General features: G+C 35.7%; 1 protein-coding gene across 8 annotated transcripts in view; it reads left to right on the top strand.

Moving 5' to 3' along the window:
* The window catches only part of LOC6033013 (ankyrin repeat domain-containing protein 12), a 103,287-nt gene that overhangs the window by 40,779 nt on the left and 49,484 nt on the right, over positions 1–13,024 (top strand). The window lies entirely within an intron of this gene.

Below are 13,024 nucleotides of genomic sequence, written 5' to 3'. Positions count from 1 at the left end.
AAATGGTAAGAAAGTTTTTATTCAAATTTATTGAATAACTCAAGAGTTATTCCGGTCTATATTGTAAAAATGTATAAAGCATAACATTTAAATAATGTTTGAATACATGTTTCTTTGATGTTAAAACTCATACAGTCCAGACTCGATTCCCCGTAGGACTCAGAAAAATGTCACGTCGGATAATCGAATCACCAAAAAAAAACATTGTCTTATTTTTGATTGTCAAGCTAAAGTATGACCTCTAAACTACTCTAAAGTGATTTTTGAATTTTCAAATCCAAGATGGTGGCCAATATGGCGGTGGCGAAATATTGAAAAAAAATGCATTTTATTATAAAATAGGCAATCAACTATTTAAATTCAGCTAAATTCGTAGAGCTCGAATTTGATATTAAAAATAAGAAAAAGAAAAAAACGAAAATTAAATGGTTTTGCTCGTGATTCGGTAATCCGAAGTCCCATACAAACCTTCGGATAATCGAGGCTTCGGATAATCGTGGCTTTGGAGAATCGAGTCTGGACTGTATCTCCTCGAAAGTATTCTGCAATGTTAAGACTTTAATATACTCCAGTTCCATATGAAATTGCGTATTTTAAGGACGAAAATTTCAGTACCCAAAATTTTAATCTGAAAACCAATGTCGACCCAACCTTTCAATTCCATACTTGAAGCATTTCCAACTGTCCCACTTTTTCCAATTATCACAAATGATGCAAAACTAAATCCATCAATCCTCGTCTGTCGTCTGCTTCCCCAGCTGGGATGTTTTCCTCGGGTAATTAATTTGCTTGTATCGTGCAGTTAATTAAGCTTGCCCAAACAAATAAAATAGAGCGCACCGCCGTCTCCACGGTGCCCATGCTCATTAATTCAGTTTGACGCCTTCAAAATTTGATGCTCAAACAACGGAAAAAAAGAGTCCTTCAAGTCCTGGCGTAAGTAATTAATCACTCAATCTATTCCAATCGCCTGGGGGGGAAGGGGAGAAATCGTTTCAATTCAGCGTCTCGTGTGTAAACAATCAATCAATTTGTCGGTTTGTGTTGTCAGGCTGTGAGCTTTAAAGCATCCTTGCAGAATCGAATCGTCCTGATTGACGGCCAGAATCTTGTCTGAAAAGCACACTATAAACAGCACGAATAGCTCGTGTTTTCCTCCCTGGGGGGATGTTTGCGAAGAACGTTGCAAAAGATGGTTTAAGATCGTTAATTAAACTATCTCATCTTTATTCATGATGTTTTGCTGCAGCAGCATCCTTCCTGTGTGCCCTCCGGGGTGGAAACTCGAGAAGAGCTTTACGGTGAGCTTTTTCCTCTCAGTTCTGCTTGAACACTTCTCGATGGTTTGTTGATTGTTTTTTTTTAAGTTCAAGCTTACTTTCAAATAGTTGTGTGATAACTGCAACAAATAAACTTTACTCCACACCAATCCAACGGCCATTCGAGGGCTGATTCCTAACGAAAGCGAACTGCAGTGATGAGTCTGGTCTCGGGAGAGGTTCACTCGATTTAGGCTTCCTTTGGTCCCGTTAATTTATCATCATTATCCGGTGGTGTAATCTCATTTAAGGTTCGAAGTGAATGGACTGTGCGGGTGAGGCAAGGAAGGAAAACCCATTAGCCATCATTGGCAGGTTCCTGCGCTGGAATCGGTTTCACGGCACTTAACGGAAAGGAAGCTGCTATCCCAAGTAACAAGCAAAATGCCTTTACTTCTTAACAGGTTTTATAAAAGGTTTGAAATTTGCTTTTCTGTTTTATGAAAACATTGATCAAAACTTGCTGGGTTTATGATACGAAAGTTTTAAAAATATCTTTAAGAATACTTTAAGAGCATGGAACATAGTTTTATATCACACTTCAATGTTTCTCTTAAAGCTATACCAGAGAGGTTATTTATAAGACTTTTAAGCATTGTCAAAACTGCTTTGAAACTAAATTAAAACTACTCTGTTCTATGAAAGCATATTTCCAGATTATTTGAACTTGATCTGTCAAATCACATTTTTTTGTACAGTCGGTCGGTTTAGTGTCAAAGAAACTTTTACCAAAATTTGTGATCCCGGTAAACAAGTGATACTTTTCGCCCGTTTCCGGCTCCAGCGCGGATGTAACGGAGTACACCTATCCGAGGGTGATCGAGTACAAGCCGATTTGGTCCATTGACATGCATGGGCAGTAGATGTTTTTTTCCGGCACGTGTTGATCGAGTAACACGAGAATCATCATGGGCGCCGATTCCGTAGCTACCGTGAAGCCGACGCGCAGAATCGACAAGCTACAAATCATCAGTTAGGCCATCCGTTTGTCCGTCAGAGCCTTTCGAGGATAAGCTGGATAAGGCGTTCCGAGAAGCGGATAAATTCGTCGCGGAGTGCTAGTGTTTTAACGTTGGTCTAGTGTTGTTTATTAAAATCAGTGTTGTTGTGTCGACGGTAAATTCCTTTATTCGAGGAAAACTTATGATGATCCCAATCAAATAAATGAATAAAGAATATGAAAAAAAAATGTATTTTGTTTTTTATCCAACGATGAAAAAATAACCATAAAAAACGTTTTGGATCTACCTCCTACTAACTAAAATTCGCATGCGCTACGGTCGCAGTACTACGCCTTTTGCTCTTGGTTAAATCGTCTTAAAGCTCACTGCAGTCTACATGTTCTTGCTTAATCTTGAACAAGAGCTTCGCAAGAAACAAAGCTCTTAAAGTTTCTTGTACAAGAGCTTCTTAAGAAAAATGGCCCTAATAACTGCTTTGAGTAAGAGAGAATAGTTTTTATGAGTTCAGCCATATTAACACGAAAAAGCAACGGCCAAAAATGGAAGCCATGTTGATTTTTCAGAAAAAAAATAATTAATCGGTCCATCAAAATAAAAAATCGATGCAATTTTGAACGATTCATGCCTTCAATGCATATTTTTTCGAGGTATCTAAGAAAACTGACCAGTGAAATTTTGATGGCAAGAATTTTTCAGTTAGAACGGCTGCGTAAAGTCACAGTAATTTATTATTTTGATATTATTTTATAGTTATCAATATAATTTTATCTTTTTTCATTGGCCATTTGTGATTTATTTCATAAAGAATTATTGAATTTAACGAGATTATAATTAGAACTGATTTAATTCGACAAATCAATTTTATCTTCAACAAGAGAAAACATCTTTAATGAAAGTTTATTTCAGTCTTGAAAACCTCTTCTGTGCGGTTATAAATTTAAGAAGCTTGAGCATAAGTTTTATTTAAGCAATTAAATACACCTGCAGAGTGTTTTAAAAATCAATGTCTATGCTGATGAGTTTTAGATAACTCCTAATAAATGGTCATGATAACCTCCTAAAATAGTCCACTTTGCTCTTAACTCAGGTTTAATGCTGATTTATTGTTGTCCTGGAGATAAAATGGCTTTATGGTCATTTTTAGCTAAGATAACTTCAATCTCTCCTCAAGATAGGTACAAAACTGAAAATGTTACTTGGGATGCTTTATATTCTTATATGGTTTTAAAAAAGTTTTATTAAATGCAACAATGTTTTATAAAAACTTTCATCAAAGCAAAAAGGTTTTCATCTCGCATAACCTTCAAAATATTTTCAAAGTTTCTTCAAGACTTGATTAGGAATTCTGCTTAGAAGTTTTAATTCAATTTTTAAGTTACACTTCGAGATTTCCTGAAGAATATATGGCGCAGCTTGAATACCTTGACGAAGTCTGCAATAAATCTTTTGCGTCTTAATAAGGAATTTGACCAAGCTTGTTGGATTTGAACTGTCACTTCAACTTGTTCAGTTGTAGAACGAGAAACACAGTGCAAGGAGACGAATTACTTTGATCCAGCTTTTAAGTGCAGCTACAAGTGATCTCTTAATTCAAAGTTTTCAAAAGCGTGCAAAGTTTTCAAAAGCGTGCAAAGAATAATAAAAAGAATAAATTGGTGGTTTTGGTTGTGTTTTTTTTGTTTGGGAAAAGATTTTTTAATTACCGTTTTTTTCAGAATTTATTATTGGGAACTATTTGTGTATTTCAGAAATGGTGCCAGTGCAGTTGTTGCTTAATACTATTTCTATGTAAAGATATGTTATTTTCGCAATTTATAATAACTGAACAAGGCGTTTCACACATTTTGTTTTGTGTGGCGTTTCTCGCAGACTTTTTTTTGAAAACTTTTAAGGCTTGATCAGAACTGTATAAAGTGCTTATGGTTTGCAATTAGAAATTGATAGAACTTTGAATTCTGCAAGTTTTCTTGTATAAAGCCATCAAGCTTTTATTCTGTGTATTGTTACGCGCTGTCATTTGCAATTTGTTGGTGCTGTTTGATTTAGTTAAGCACACGGAAGTGATAATTGCGCTGTTGAGTCGGATAAAGGGCATCCGAAAACCGATCAGTATGGATAGTTTCACGCAGATGGGGCGGATCAAGTTTACGCCGGTAGATCCAGTGGATGAAGGTCAGGAGGTTTTCTTCAAGGACGTCGCTTGTCTTCAGGAGACGAAGCAGGAGATGATGGAATTTGTCGAATTGAAGGCACCGGACCGGCTGGGGCAAAGGTTCCTAAACTTGCTCTACCTCTGGGTTCACCTGAGTGTGTTGGCGAAGGTGGTGGCCATCCAGGCGCAGGTTCCATTCCTCAGCATGAACTGATCGGAAAGAATCGAAATGATTGGCAGCCTAGGAGCGGCTCGTGTCTGAGATCTTTTCAAAGACACCCGCATGCAGATTCCGTGCATAACCTACAGTGACTGGACGGCAACGCGACGGTGGATGTAGCTTCGGCGGATGTGTTATTCGAACAAATAAATATTTTTGAAATGCAAGCGTATGTTTTTTTATTCGGTTATTTCCAAATTCAAGTTTTTCACCACCGATGGCGATCTTTTTGCAGCTGAGAAAACACGCATGCGCTGCGTCCTCGCCTTGTGCGATTTGATCTTGATGAAAGCCATGATAAAACATTTTGAATCTGAATATAGCCGTTATAAATCTTTTATAAATCTCGTAAGTCTTGGCAAGTTTTGAGCCACTCTTGTACAAGAAGGAATGAATTTGAAATAGATTTGAACAAGATCATTAATATTTCATGAACTTCGCCATGTTGCTGAAAGGTGCGAGCAGCCCAAAAGGAACAGCCATATTGAATTTGGGAGTAACAATATGCTAAAACATTGATTTTTTGAAAATAATCTTGACTTTTTTTATTGAATCGAAAGTGCGCATATTAGTTTTTCGAGCTATCTTTGAAAGTTGGTCGATGAAATTATGTCGGCATAACTATCACGGTTCATTATATATTGAAACTCAACACATTTATATTAGTAACAATAATAATTTGACATCAAATAATTATTATCTGCCATCAGCTTTCTGTGTTTCCATGTAGGAATAATTGCTTTTAATCAAGAAAATTAGCAAACTATTTTGTCTGCCACGCAGGCTTTTCGGTTTCCTACAAATACAAAAATATAAATGCTTTATGTTCTGTTCTAGCATCCAAGACTGCGCACAGACTACGAGAAAACCTTTTTCCAAGCCAAGCAGTTTTATTCATGCTTTCAAGAGATCTATAGAGTTTTTATAAAACACACAATAAAACATTTATGTCTCACGATGCTCCTCAATAATACTCTGGGCAACCTCCTAAAATAGTCCATTTTGGTTTTAATGTTGATTTAACTCGTTTTTAACTCAGCATGTAGGACTAAATAGCATTTCGCTGAAATTTACTTGAGAACTCTTCAGAATCTCTTGGAAACTATATCAAAACTAAAATTGTTACTTGGGATTATTGTGTTGCTCTGTGGTTCTGTATCGTAGAATCTTGGTTGAAGATTGAGTTGAGTAAATTTGAATCTTAAAAACAAAAACGGATACAACTATTTTTAAGTTTCTGCAAAATAAACTGAATAATAAACTGAAAACTGAATAATTATCGAGAATTCCACGTATCTTATCAAAATTTTCAATTTTGTGCTTTATGAAACTTTTTTCATACATTTCCAATATCAAATGAAGTCATTTTACATCATAAGTCTCCATACAAATTATTCGCTCCTTGGGGTTCTAGATTGCGAGATTCCTACTCGAGATCTACAAAATGGGCATGCGAATACACTCAAACCCCGATGGTTTGACACCAACTGTTGTCAAACGAACGGGGTCACTTTTTAATTTGACACCCCTTTTACACGCAGTTCACACTCCCTACCAAACGTTTGTTTTGATAGTGTGCGTGTGCACCGTATAAAAAGTGAAAGTTCGTCACTTTTTAGTTTGATTTTGACCAACCAACGGGGTACAAACTAAAAAAGTGTCAAACGAAAAAGTGACAAACCACCAAACTCAACATCCCGTAATGGTTGAAAGCTTGTAAATGAATCGGTATGGTATACCAAGTCCAGCTGTTGTTGCCATGTAATAATCAAAAGATGTTGAAATTTGCGGAACTCCAAATTTTAGTACAAAGCTCCTTTTCACTTTGTTCATAATTAGCTTATGAATTCGCGCATAACTTTATAGCATTTCTTACAATTGTGATGGCATCCATTTGAGTGTTGAAAAGTTCAACTTTTCAGTATTAGTATCGAAAAGTAATATTTTTTAGTGGTTTTTTTTTTGCGGTACTGACACCAAGGGTGACATTGGGTCTGAGGCTAAGATTGGGTCATACAAAAATGCTGAAATTTGTATGGCACAATCACACCCCCTAAACCCGATGTCTCACGGGATGACGGTAAATAAAAAAACGATGTAATCAATTCGTTCAAAAATTCGTTCTTTTCATCATTCATCAAATTTCTCCAATTCGGTAATCTTCTTTTTGCAAATTGTTTAAAAATTTTTTTTTTGTTGAGGTCTTATTTATGCGACCCAAATTCCAATTTTCTTTTATCATTAGACTATATTGCATGGTTCAAAAAAAAAAGTTTCCTAGTCAGATCCTAGCATTAACTTAGTATTTAACTCGCTTTGCGAAAGTCCTGACCTTCCGCACACAAACAAAGAACACAAACACACTCCCATGCCTCTTCTACCAGCGTTAAATGCTTGCTTCGTTTTACATAAATATTGATTCGAGCTACTTTCACACCAGCCCGCCTTAAGATGTGAATGTGTGTATCTGTGCCATGCCGGTCTGTGGGTTCCTTCCTGTATTTTAGCCAGCAAGAACAGAAGCAAGAACAAGCAGAAGGCAAATCACTTCCCATGCGAGAGGCTCGAGGAAACGATGCCAAGGCTAGGATTAATCCCTTAACACACACCTTAGGTACACCGTAACCCTCTACAGCAATTTTTTGGTGTTCAAGTTAAAGTTAACTTCTCTTTAATAATTTTTCCTATTTTTTCTATTTTTTCTTGTAAACTAGTTTATAATAAGGCTGTTTCAAGCCAATTATACAACCCTCAAAAAATATCTTTTTGCAATTCTGTCGTGAAACTACTTACTTTTCCTGTCATTCTTGAACGACGAAATAGCCTACTTTTCTGTACCAAAAACAATAGAATCGAATAGCAACACTTTTCAAAATAAATGCTGAAAAGTTCTTTTTTTTCAGCACTGAAATGGGTGCTGAAAAGATGAACTTTTTAGCACTTGTTTCGAAAAGTAACACTTTTCAACATTTTTTTGATTTAAACGATTTATTGACAAAATACATGAAATTTCGACCTAATATTTCACTAAATGGGTGTTTTTCGAAATTGCAAAAAATGTTGTATGGAACTCGTTGCAAAACTTGATTTTTTCAGCACTCGTCGTATTTATCCAACTCGGTGAACCTCGTACGACTCGTGCTGAAAAAATCCTCTTTTTGCAACTTGTTTCATAAACTACTATTTACGCAGCAAAAAATCCGATGGTAAAATCGCATGCAAAAGCATGCACATCACCTTCGTCAAAATAAACACTTGATATTACACACTGCATGTACAATTTTTGCAAATACAAAAAAGTTGCAACCGACGGAATTCAAACCTAGCACTAATAGTAAGGACTGGCGCCTTAGCCCACTCGGCCAACAGACCGATGAAAAGTTGTTAGGATAAACACATATATAAGCTTGACATTTCGGTCAAATAGGTTTTCCATACTAATGGGCTACATATTTCAAGGTGTAAAATCACATAAAATTGTATAAAATAGTGCAATATTTTTTTTACTCCCAGGCCTTTAAACGCAGCTGAATTACTACTTTTTTCGCTATGTACCTATGTGCTGTTTTGAATAATTTTGCAGTCACTTTTCGATTTTTTTTGTGTGCTTTTAACATTTTTAAACCATTAGATTTTAAATTGCAACAAAGTGTGTCAAAACATAAACTTAAGAGGCAGTATTTGTAGATTCTGCTCGGTTTGTTCTAGAGGTCGTATCGAGGTGCTCCGATTTGGATGAAACTTTCAGCGTTTGTTTGTCTATACATGAGATGAACCCATGCCAAATATGAGCCCTCTACGACAAAGGGAAGTGGGGTAAAACGGGCATTGAAGTTTGAGGTCCAAAACACATGAAAAATCTTAAAATTGCTCGCATTTCCGTAAAACTTCATCAATTCCAACTCTCTTAATTGCATTCGAAAGGTCTTTTGAAGCCCTTCAAAATGTGCTATAGACATCCAGGATTGGTTTAACTTTTTCTCATAGCTCTTGCAAATTACTGTTAAAAATTGATTTTTTTAAAACCTTAATATCTTTTTGCAACAGCCTCCAACACCCATACTCCCATAGGTCAAAAGTTAGGGAATTTTATGGACTATAAGCTTACGGTATTAACTTTTTGGCCAATTGCAGTTTTTCTAATAGTTTTACGATTTTTCTAGAACAAACATTTTACAACGTTTTTTTTTTTTTTTTTTATTCTTTACTATAGAGTTTTTCAGCCGGAGGCTGGTTCGACTCTTTTACAACGTTAGTTTTTGCCCTGTAGGCCAAGAAGACGGCACTTTTTGGTCTCAATTTTGTCATATTCGGAATCCATTTTTTCCAATCAAATTCAAAATTCCAACACCTCAATCTAATGTAAAATTTTCTGAGGATTCTGAATATGTCAAAATTGAGACCAAAAAGAGCCGCTATGGAGGCCTAAAGAGCAAAAACTAACGTTGTAAAATGTTTGTTCTAGAAAAATCGAAAAACTATGAGAAAAACTGCGATTGGCCAAAAAGTTAATACCGTAGGCTTATAGTCCATAAAATTCCCTAACTTTTGACCTATGGGAGTATGGGTGTTGGAGGCTGTTGCCAAAAGTTATTAAGGTTTTAAAAAAATCCATTTTTAACAGTAATTTGCAAAAGCTATGAGAAAAAGTCAAACCAATCCTGGATGTCTATAGCACATTTTGAAGGGCTTCAAAAGACCTTTCGAATGCATTTAAGAGAGTTGGAATTGATGAAGTTTTACGGAAATGCGAGCAATTTTAAGATTTTTCATGTGTTTTGGACCTCAAACTTCAATGCCCGTTTTACTTCCCTTTGTCGTAGAGGGCTCATATTTGGCATGAGTTCATCTCATGTGTAGACAAACAAACGCTGAAAGTTTCATCCAAATCGGAGAACCTCGATACGACCTGTTTCACATCGGTGAAAAACTCGCTCTTAAACATAAGTAAAATTACTGCGTGATTACTTTATTATGAAATTATTGATTATTAGTTAAAAAGAGATCCAAAGTTGACTCCAAAAAAAAAAACAAGTGTTCCCTTTTGAAATTTTAATAAAATTTGAGAGTGTTTTTTACCAATGCTTTAAACGATTCAAAATCTGACTTTTGACATTTAATTTGACTTTTTCAAACCAGAAAATTGTCAAACTCAAACATGTCAATCCACCGGGGGTTTGCGCACATCATTTCAGAATTACTTCTTAAAATTCTGTCTTCATTAGAACTGAACTTTGCTACTGGAAATGTAAACGCAAAATTTGGCTGACGGCGTGTCCAAAATTACTGTCAGCTGACAGTGTCAGCTAGCACAGTGCTTGGGTGCGTTTTCGCAGGAGGCATCATTATACACTATAGCGACTCAAAAGACTCAAACTGGAAGCTTTGAGTTTCTATTTCATGAGTTTTCTTCGCCTTTCACGAGAATTGCCATTGAGAGAAACGCTAACAATGGGAGCCTTTGCGCCAAAGGGTTTCCTCCTCAGTTATGCTTGGGTTGGTTTTCTTTCACAATGTTAAAGGTGGGCACTGCTAAAAAGATGATCATGTAAGTATCATGATCATCTTTACATACATTACATTAAATCATCTAAAAAACAAGCAAATTGGAATGCATGTTTCAGCCTTATCAAAAATTCATAAAAAAAAGAACAACATTTTTCAATCTGTTTAACTGTGCTTCCAAAAAAGCACAGGATGTTTGCTGCAAAACTTTTGCGGGCCCCAGCAAACAGCTCACTTTTTCGAAATTAACATCCGGTAACAATTCTTCATCTTTCGCCCCAACCAACTTCCACTTTTAAAACAATAGAACAACAGGGCACTTGCAATGTGAGTGAAGAAGCATAATGCAAGCATCACTTCTTCCATAGCAGAAATTTCCATCCTCCTAAAGTTTGGCCCGTTTTGTGTTTTACAAACTTCCCTCTCGGATTCATGCTTCGGTAATTTTGAATTTTTAATGTCACCACGACCACCACCATCTAGCTTTCTTCTTTGTGTGCAGTATCTCGCCCGAAATTGCTCATTTACCGAGTGATGTGTATATTAGGATGGCTCGAGATGGTCGATTTGTCAGAACATGTTTTTTGTCGGTTGCTTTAAGGTCCCTAAATAACTCTTTAAAATTTGGGACTGATTGGTGGCGTCCACACTTAGCGCATTGCATTACAATTTTGTGTGATAATTAGTATGGAAGACCCTCTTTTTAACATTTCGATTTTTATCATTATTATTTTCCACTAAAATTGTCAAACCAACACAATAGCGCAAAAATTGAGAAAATTCTCTAAAACTTTCCCGAAGAAAGTATTGTGCTTTCTTGCTTCTGTCAAAAGATACAGCGTCCTCAGAACTGGTCTAAAACGTGTTTTTTACTCGGAAATCACGTTTTAGGCCAGTTTTGAGCACGCTGTATCTTTTGACAGGAGCGAGAAAGGACCATATTTTCTTTGGGAAAGTTATAGAGAAGTTCTGAATTTAAAAAAATAAAATTTAAAAAAGAGGGTTTTTCCATGCTTTCCATGCTGCCATGTGGAAGCCACCAATCACTCCCAAATTTTGAAGAGTTATTTAGGAGCCTAAAAGCAACCAAAAAAAAAAAATGTTCTGAAAGTCGACCATCTCGAGCCATCCTAGTGTATATCTGAATAAGTGACAGGAAAATATATGTGTACATAACAGCAAGAGTGTAGTAGGTGTGTAATGGATACGTTAAGGACAAAATATTTGGGGGAGTGTGTGTGTGTGTCTGAAAAGTCGAAATAATTGATGCTTGAAGCAGGTCGGACAAAGGGTTGAAGAGGAGGAAAGGTGATGTAATACTACACTGTACTCTTTTGGGATGAAAAACTAGGTCAAAGAGGTGTAAAATTATCTTAAAAGGAAATACCGGTACCACAAACCCCGAGGATAGTGTTTCATGGATGTTCGGAGCTAACCTTTGAAAAAACATACTTAATTAATCTGCCTTCCTTGTTTCTATCCAAAAAAAAATTGCTTGTTTGATCCAGGTATCATTTTCATCAAAACTACTGAGACCAATCCGGCTTCAAAATACAACATAAATATCATCTAGAGGTCATTACTTGAGATTACAAGAAATCCAACTTTATGAAAGTGACCAGTTGTCTAACTTTTTGTCTCATCATAGTTGTTTCAGGAGTTGAAAACATTGTCTTTCCATTACGAACAAAGAGCTGTTTCTATGAATCCTGTAAATGAATTTCTACTATTTTGGGTATTTTATTTGGCTTTTTCTGTGGAATCCGATAATAGTACATTCAGACATAGGCTGTTTGGTCCAGTTTCGGTCAAAACGAGATTTTAAGGTTTGATACATCTTTTTAAAATGTAAGGCTATGATTTTTAGTCTTCAAGCTATTTTCCTTTAAAGCAAAACTAATAACCTAACAAGTTGCAACAAGAAGATCTTGTCAGCACGAGTCGTACATTTATCCAACGAGGTTCACGAGGTATATTTAGTCAATGAATCGTTTAAATAAAAAAAAATGAAAAATATTGCTTTTCAAAACTAGTGCTGAAAAGTTCCACTTTTCAGCATTTGTTTTGATAAGTGTTTTTATTGGATTTTGTTATTTTTGGTAGAGAAAAGTAGGCTGTTTTGTTGTTTGATAATGACAGGAAAAGTAAGTAGTTTCACGACAGAATTTCAAAAAAAAACTTTTTGCAATTCCGCCGTGAAACTACTTACTTTTCCAGTCATTCTTGAACGACGAAATAGCCTACTTTTCTGTACCAAAAATAACAGAATCGAATAGCAACCCTTTCCAAAATAAATGCTGAAAAGTTCTACTTTTCAGCACTCAAATGGGTGCTGAAAAGTTGAACTTTTCAGCACTCGTTTCGAAAAGTAACACTTTTCAACATTTTTTTGATTTTAACGATTTATTGACAAAATACATGAAATTTCGACCTAATATTTCACTCAATGGGTGTTTTTCTAAATTGCAAAAAATGTTGTATGGAACTCGTTGCAAAACTTGATTTTTTCAGCACTCGTCGTATTTATCCAACTCGGTGAACCTCGTTGGATAAATGTACGGCTCGTGCTGAAAAAATAATGTTTTTGCAACTTGTTGCATAAACTACTATTTCGACATTTTTTTCGAAACTTTATAACTTGTTATGGTCAAAAACGTCATGATTCGAATTCCCGGACGCTTCGAAACCCGGACACTTCATCTTGTTTTATAATTTTTTAGGATATAAGTTCGCATTATGAATGTCAAAACTGTTTTTTTTTATGAATTCCAACATGAACTTTCATTTAAAAATTGTTTGAACGCTGTAGTTAATGCCAAAACAATTTAATACAATAAAATTATAAGTTTATCAAAAATGCGAAACA

The sequence above is a fragment of the Culex quinquefasciatus genome, chromosome 1, assembly GCF_015732765.1.
Source record: "Culex quinquefasciatus strain JHB chromosome 1, VPISU_Cqui_1.0_pri_paternal, whole genome shotgun sequence".
Taxonomy (NCBI): Eukaryota; Metazoa; Arthropoda; class Insecta; order Diptera; family Culicidae; genus Culex; species Culex quinquefasciatus.
This window is presented reverse-complemented; position numbering and strand designations above follow the sequence as displayed.